The sequence below is a fragment of the Salvelinus alpinus genome, chromosome 21 (genome assembly GCF_045679555.1).
Source record: "Salvelinus alpinus chromosome 21, SLU_Salpinus.1, whole genome shotgun sequence".
Classification (NCBI taxonomy): domain Eukaryota; kingdom Metazoa; phylum Chordata; class Actinopteri; order Salmoniformes; family Salmonidae; genus Salvelinus; species Salvelinus alpinus.
Window position 1 is genome coordinate 6,499,748 of NC_092106.1, and position 7,023 is coordinate 6,506,770.

Genomic DNA, 7,023 nt, shown 5'->3' on the forward strand with positions numbered 1-7,023 from the left:
GTGCTTTGCTATTCTTGGATAGCGAAATGACTTTTGCTTCCCTCCAGGGCTGATGGCACACACTTTCCTGTGGGCTTAGATTGAAAAGATGGCAAATAGGAGCGGCAATATTGTCCACTATCATCCTCAGTAATTTTCAGACCCAGGTGGCTTGACACTTTACGGAATTCAAAATGACAATGCTTGTCTTTCATAATTCCTTCAGTTATGCATGTGTAGGTTCAGAATTAGTTGTTAGCATGTCATGCCTACATTTGTTCATCTGTGGCAATGAAAAAATCTTGAAATGAGTTGGCAGTATCAGTGGGTTTTGTGATGAATCTGATTCAAAGAATGATGTAGCTCAGTTTGCCTTTTTTCCTAAAAATGTATTTAAGGTGCTCCAACGCTTTTTACTATCATTAATCTTTGTTTCACAGTACAGTTTATTGTTCAGATTAGTCACATGATTTCTCAATTTGCAGTATGTTTGCCAATCGGCTGTGCAGCCAGACTTATTTGAGAGTTAATAACCCAGCAGCGTTGCAGTTCTTGACATACTCAAACCGGTGAGCCTGGCACCTACTACAATACCCCGTTCAAAGGCACTTACAGTGGGAAGAAAAAGTATGTGAACCCGTTAGAATATCCTTGATTTCTGCATAAATTGGTCATACAATTTGATCTGATCTTCATCTAAGTCACAACAATAAACAAACACAGTCTGCTTAAACTAATAACACACAAACAATTATAATTTGAATGTCTTTATTGAACACACCGTGTAAACATTTACAGTGCAGGTTGGAAAAAGTGTGTGAACCCTTGGATTTAATGACAGGTTGACCCTCCTTTGGCAGCAATAACCTCAACCAAACGTTTTCTGTAGTTGCGGATGAGACCTGCACAACGGTCAAGAGGAATTTTGGACCATTTCTCTTTACAAAACTGTTTCAGTTCCACAATATTCTTGGGATGTCTGGTGTCATGCCACAGCATCTCAATCGGGTAGAGGTCAGGACTGACTGGGCCACTACAGAAGGCATATTTTCTTCTGTTCAAGCCATTCTGTTGATGATTTACTTCTGTCTAATGGGTTGTTGTCCTGTTGCATCACCTAACTTCTGCTGAGCTTCAATTAGTGGACGGATAGCCTAACATTCTCCTGCAAAATGTCTTGATAAACTTGGGAATTCCTTTTTCCGTCGATGATAGCAAGCTGTCCAGGCAGCAAAGCAGCTCCAAACCATAATTCTCCCTCCACCATAGTGTACAGTTGGGATGAGGTTTGATGTTGGTGTGCTGTGCCTTTTTTTGCTCTCCACTCATAGTGTTGTGTGTTCCTTCCTTCCAAACAACACAACTTTATTTTCATCTGTCCACAGAATATTTGGCCAGTATCGCTGTGGAACATCCAGGTGCTCTTTTGTGAAATTCAGACGTGCAGCAATGTTTTTTTTTGGACAGCAGTGGCTTCTTCCGTGGTGTCCTCCCATGAACACCATTCTTGTATAATGTTTTACGTAACGTACACTCGTCAACAGAGATGTTAGCATGTTCCAGAGATTTCTGTAAGTCTTTAGCTGACACTCTAGGATTCTTCTTAACCTCATTGAGCATTCTGCGCTGTGCTCTTGCAGTAATTTTTGCAGGACGGCCACTCCTAGGGAGAGTAGCAACAGTGCTGAACTTTCTCCATTTATAGACAATTTGTCTTAATGTGGACTGATGAACGTCAAGGCCTTTAGAGATACTTTTGTAACCCTTTCCAGCTTTATGCAAGTCGACAAATCTTAATCTTAGGTCTTCTGAGATCTCTTTTGTTTGAGGCATGGTTCTCATCAAGCAATGCTTCTTGTGAATAGCAAACTCAAATTTTGTGAGTGTTTTTTATAGGGTAAGGCAGCTCTAACCAACATCTCCAATCTCGTCTCATTGATTGGACTCCAGGTTAGCTGACTCCTGACTCCAATTAGCTTTTGGAGAAGTCATTAGCCTAGGGGTTCACATACTTTTCCCAACCTACACAGTGAATGTTTAAATGATGTATCCAATATAGACAAATCCAATATATCCAATATAGACATAATTTGTGTGTTATTAGTTTAAGCAAACTGTATTTGTCTATTGTTGACAAATGATGAAGATGATGAAGATCAGATCAAATTTTATCTGAAATCTATGCAGAAATCCAGGTAATTCCAAAGGGTTCACGTACTTTTACTTTTTTGCCACTGTAAATCTTTTGTCTTGCCCATTCAGCCTCTGAATGGCACACATACACAATCCATATCCCAATTGTCTCAAGGGTTAAAAATAATTCTTTAACCTGTCTCCTCCCCTTCATCTACACTGATTGACGTGGGTGTGCTGAGGATTATTTTTGTCCGATCATACAAAGGCCTAGTTCACAACTTTTGTGATTTATTATTATTTTGTATTACTATTATTTATTGATTTTGATTTACCAGAGGGTGCTGCAGCACCCTCAGCACCCCTACTTCCCTCTGCAAGGGGTGTAACGTTCGTCGTTGGGAGAAAGAGAGGAGGACCAAGGTGCAGCATGGTAAGTATTCATTATCTCTTTTAATGAAAACGAATACTCAAACAACAACAAAACACGAGACCGAAACAGTCCTGAACGCTGAAAAATACAAAACACAGAACAGAAAATAGTCACCCACGAAACACAGGTGGAAAAAGGCTACCTAAGTATGATTTTCAATCAGAGACAACTAACGACACCTGCCTCTGATTGAGAACCATACCAGGCCAAAAGCAAAACACAACATAGAAAAACGAACATAGACAACCCACCCAACTCACGCCCTGACCAACTAAAACAAAGACATAACAAAAGAACTAAGGTCAGAACGTGACAAGGGGCTGGATCTGGATGGACCATGGAGTCATCACCAGTAATAAGTTTGTCCGGTCTCGATTATGTATTGACATTTGTCAAACGGTGTTGTCATGTCTACTGTAATGACTACAGGCTCAGAAGAGACCCTGTGGGGTATGTGCATGACATAACAGCTATATTACATTTACATTTAAGTAATTTAGCAGACGCTCTTATCCAGAGCGACTTACAAATTGGAAAGTTCATACATATTCATCCTGGTCCCCCCGTGGGGAATGAACCCACAACCCTGGTGTTGCAAGCGCCATGCTCTACCAACTGAGCCACACGGGACCACATAGCTAAAGATATGGGAAAACCCCAATAGGTAATAATAAAGTTAACATTTCATTTACAGTAGAAACAACATTACCTCTGCAAACCTTAGTTGCAGAGGTGCAATTATAATTTTACAGCCACACTCTACCACTGTATTATTGCATTGTCCACTGTATCACCACAGAAACGGTGGGAGCGGTTGACACAATCGCCTGTGTATCAATTTCCTTTTTCATCAGCCTGCATATTTACTACCAGTATGTGCTCATTTCATGGTGACAGACTATGCTTGTAGGCAAAGACATTAGTACCATGTTCAACATAGTTTTCCACATTAACTTTTATGTTTGATGATGAAATACAATCACACAACCCTGATATTCTCAAAGAATTGCCTCTACATGGCTGATTGGAATAGTGTGATTTCTGAGATTAAGTTTCAAAATCTTATCAAAATGACGTGACATACAGTATAATAACAGAGATCATGTCTGAAATGTGATTTCTCTCACAGATTAAACTCCCTCTTTCCGTCTCTCTCTCCGTTTGCCTCTCGGACAGGTTTTGGAATGCTGACCCCATCCACCACAGAGGGCCACAGAAGTCTTCCTGGTAATCTACGGCCTGCTGGGCTGCTCTGCCATCCTCTTCTTCAACCTCTTTCTGGAGATCGTCATCACCATGTTGGGCTTCCTCATGCGATGGTGCCACCGGAGGAGAACACACAACAGCAGGCTAAGGGGCAACAGAAACCAACCCGAGGGTGGAGGAGAGGAAAGAGACATGGCTGGTGGGAAAGAGGGGTGGAGGCCCTCTGTGTATTCCATCACTCTCTTACTTTTTGCTGCTACTCTGGTGTTGGCGTGTGGTGCTTCCACTCTCTACTCAGCCATGGAGGGCTGGAGCTACATTGAGTCCCTGTACTTCTGCTTCGTGGCCTTCAGTACGGTGGGCTTCGGGGGACCTGGTACAGCCAGGAAGAGTCCTACGGAGGAGCCCCCAATGGAGGGGAAGAGCCCCCAGTGGGGGGGAAGCAGTTAGCCACCTACCAGGTGCCACCTACTGCTTCCTCGTGCTCCTGGGGGTATACTGTACCTACAACCTCTTCAATGCCCTCTTTGTCATCATAAACAGGGCCTGAACTGGATCCTGAGTCAGCTGATCCATCTGTGTAGCTTGTGAACGCTGCGTGTAACACATCCGGTGTCAGGATAAATAAAAAGCAAGGTCTGCTAACTTTCTTTAATTATGTTTAATTACCGCAAACAATGAATGGCAAATGCAATTTTCGTATATACGGGTTCGCTGCATCACCACGCAGGGTAAACAGGGAACTGCAGGAAGTACGTAAACAGCTGTTCTTATACCGTGATGACGTAGTTCCAACGCGTCTGTTGGCCTATCACAGTAGAGGCTGGGCGCGGTTTAGACTTTGCCCCGCCTTTGCTGGCACTCGGATTTGTCCAAGCCCCTTGGCGCGTTCCTTTTGTCCACATCTGGTTGCTGGGTAGATTAGATCCGTCTTGTGTCTGTCGATTCTACACTGAAACAGTTCCTAATATGGTATTGTCCAGTATTCTAACCTCCTGGTTGGCCTAGAGAGATGCCCCCCTCCCCTCTCCAGACTGTCCACAGCTTTTATGGCCTGTGTTGGTCAGTCCTTACACCTACACACACACACACACCCCTCTGTATTGTTTGTGTGTGTGTAACAAAACAATATTCATCTTCAAACAATATGCTAACAGGCTATAGTGCATAAACATAAATCCTAACAAGCTGCCTGTGCCATGGCAGACCTCTACGATGCCCACTGTTGCCCATGTTCTTGCCAAACCCGGTGGGTAGATGCTTGTGTGCTGATGCCACAGTGGAAACCCTGTGTCACAGGAACATGGGTTTGAGTACCACCAAAGACAGAGAAATGGGGCAACACGGATGCAGGCTTCCCGGAGGGGATGTCATACATGTCGGACTACCATGACTTGTACAATATCTCCTAACTGGAGGGACACTGGCTACAAAATATCCGGCATGGTTTATCTGCATATAGGCAGTGGTGGGCCGTCAGGGTCAGCAAGGCCTTCTCTGCTGGCCTAAACATCATCAGAATATATATATTTTTTTAAATATATTTTCCCACAAATATGTATTAAATTATTCCCCAGAGTAAGAGTTATACTCTTCATTTCATAGCTTTCCTCTTGGTTGCACTGCTTCCAGCCCCAGGTTGAGATTTGGAGGGCTGGTCTTTATGTTAGATCTTTTATCCAATCATATTCAGCCATCATGTGTTGCCAGGGGTCTAAAATCTGCCCTCAGGCCTTCAGAATCAACAGTGCGGGCGCTTGTAGCTTAAAGTGAATGGAAATGAAAATTTAGTGTCAACCAATCAGCTTTAGAGTTGGCTATTGTACGCCTGCTGGCTGGCTCCAGTGTTACACAGGAGCCAGCTAGCAGGCGTAGTGCGTGCACGTCTTTTGATTGGATTACCAATATTGAGAGGCAGGTCCTATGGGCAGGTCTATGCAGAACCTCAGAACTAGGAAACTAATTGAACTAATTAAACTATAAACGAATTAATTCGCATACTACTAAGCTGTTTTTTCAACCCACAATGGCGGAAGGAGGAGAAGATATCGATTTGGTCGAGGATATAATTATAACGCCATTCTCAAGACGAACTTTTCAAGAAAAGTTAGACATTGTAAGGAGAGGTCGCCCGACGCCGACGCTACAAAGCCTGTCACAGGCGGGAAAGGGGTTCGTTCACCACTTTCAAAGTTCCAACTACGAGCGCTATCAATGGCTCACAGGCTCCAAGAAGCACTGCAAACTGTAAACTAAACACTGTTTACCCAAAAATGTCCATTTTTGTCAATTTCAAGGTGACGCAACACCTGGTTATACTGCGTTTCTGTCTAAATGTATAGTGTCTAGAGCCATGGCATCATAATGATGGTAATAAGAGGTGGATTAATTCGGGTGGGACTGTGTAGGACCTCACTGAAGGCCCAGGCCCCAGGCCCACGGCACGCCACTGCATATAAGCAACAGTGATAACTGAAGATATCATCTTTCGTAATTAAGTTACTTGGAACCTTTTTTTCATCTTAACATTTTTTTTACGCTGTATCCTTAATGTACTCAATGTATCGTGGAACCAGTTTCACTCTCCCCATAAAGTGCATTAGGCCTGTGATGCTGGTTGTAGTGCAGTACTTACAGTTTAGCATGTACACTTGTTTGTGGTTTCATGATGCAGTTTGTCTCCACAAGAGGGAGCACGTTGATAAAGCCGTGTGGATTTTGTTTTGATGGACTGCATATTCTACTGATCCAACTTTTTCCAACTGCTGTCCTGACTTTTTTGTGTGCAAATAAATGAAGGACAGAAAAGACTAGACACTCCAGCAAATTCCCTCTGACATTTCCTCCTCCTTGCATCTCAATAACTGGTCCATGGTCTGTTATGTCGATGACTATGATACAGATCCACAAACAGAAAAGTGTGAGTTAGGTCTGACTAAATATTGCGATATTGTTACCAACTTCATATGACACACAAACGCAATTAAGAATTATTGATATATCTCTACTTTTATGTACACAACGGAGCAGTTATTATAGACTCGTGGCATGGTTCCATTTAAATGTCATTAGTACTGAGGTGAAAAATATGATCAACATCATATATTTTTCCTTATCATATATGATACATGATGTAGTGTCTTAGATTCTTAAAGGGGACATCAATAATTAACAGAACATAACACATGATGTCAGACTACTAAACCTACTACTAGACTAGGCTACTGCAAACGGTTTACATATTGACCAATTAGTCATATCTGAAATCAGCA